The following is a 1,682-nucleotide window of genomic DNA, read 5'->3' on the forward strand; positions in this document are numbered from 1 at the left end:
ATTTCTGGGTTATATCATCATGTGTGTTAATGGCCAGTTCTGTTTGGCTGTTGTTGCTTCTCTGTCCAAAGGGCTCCCTTTAGCATATCGTGTAAGGTTGGTGTGGTTTTAACAAATTCTCTTAATTTCTGCTTATCTGGAAATGTCCTAATTTCACTATCCTATCTGAGGGACAGTTTTGCTGGGTACATAATTCTGGGTTGGAAATTTTTCTCTTTCAGGATTTTTATATATACCACCCCATTGTCTTTTCGCCTGCATAGTTTCTGCCGAGAAATCCAATCTTAGTCTTATTGGTTGCCCTTTGTAGGTAACTTTTTGTTTTTCCCATGTTGTTCTCATGATTCTTTCTTTGTCCTTGGTTTTGGTAAATTTGAAGATGATACGTCTAGGTGATTTTTTGGGGGGTCTATCCTGTTTGGGGCTCATTGGACTTCCTGCATGGATATATTCTCACCTTTCATCATACCAGGAAAATTTTCTTCCAACAAATCTTTGACTGTTTTCTCCATGGTTTTAATTTGTCTCTTCTTGTTCTGGAATTCCAGTTACATGTAGGTTATTCCTTTTAATGGTATTCCACATGAATCTTAGGCTTTCTTCATTTTGTTTTGATCTTTTTTCTGATAGATCCCTTTCTGAAGAAGTATTCAGGTATTTCTTCAATCTCACTAATTCTGTCTTCCATTGATTCAATTCTGCTCTTTTGCCCTTTCAATGTCTTATCTATTTCTGAAAATTTAGTATTAATCATCTGGATTTCTGTGTGTAGATTTTGTATCATTACTAATTTTTCATTTCTTTTGTATTTTTTTTTTCTTGTATTGTCTTTTGAAATTGTTCTAGGGTTTTCTCTGTGTTTTCCTTGATCTGTCTCTCAATTCATTGAAGATACCTAAATATAATTCTCTTGAATTCCTTAACAGGAAGTTCCAATGCTACATGTTCCTCAGGGATTTGTTTTGGGTCTGTATTCTAGTCCCTTATTTCTCCTGCTTTATCTTGCTTCTATGCATGGACTGTGATGCTCTGTTGTCTCTGAGACATTGTAACACTTTTGTGTTTATATTTAATTGGTGATTGTATGTTGGAGTGACTTGCCCATGATTTTTGTCTTCTTTGTTTTGTTTGTATGTTATCTACACAAACAGGGTACTGTGCTCCTCTCTTTGATAGTTGACAGCACTTACGCACTCACCACCTGTCTCCTTTCCTCTCGTATGTCCCTTCTGACCTTGGCAAACAGAGCCTATTCTTAGGTCCCTGGAATCTGAATGAGAAAGCTATCATTTTAAAATCCAAAATGGTTGCTACTTGTCAAGATTCAAAATCGTTGTGCCCTCAGACACTTTAAATATCCAAAATGGCCACTGCTTGTAAACATTCAAAATGGCTGTGCTATTGGTCACTTTAAATATTCAAAATGGCTGCCACATGAAAAACAAAAATTACCTCCAAGGGACAACCAATAAGTCTAAGCTCGGATTTCTCAACAGAAACCATGCAGGTGAAAGACAATGGGATAGTATATATAAAACCCTGAAAGAGAAAAATTTCCAACCAAGAATTATGTACCCAGAAAAATTGTCCCTCAAATATGATGGTGAAATTAGGACATTCCCAGATAAGCAGAAATTAAGGGAATTTGTTAAAACCAGACCAACCTTATAAGACACGCTAAA

The sequence above is a fragment of the Orycteropus afer genome, unplaced genomic scaffold (assembly GCF_000298275.1).
Source record: "Orycteropus afer afer isolate SDZICR_OR568_19922 unplaced genomic scaffold, OryAfe1.0 scaffold00258, whole genome shotgun sequence".
Classification (NCBI taxonomy): Eukaryota; Metazoa; Chordata; class Mammalia; order Tubulidentata; family Orycteropodidae; genus Orycteropus; species Orycteropus afer.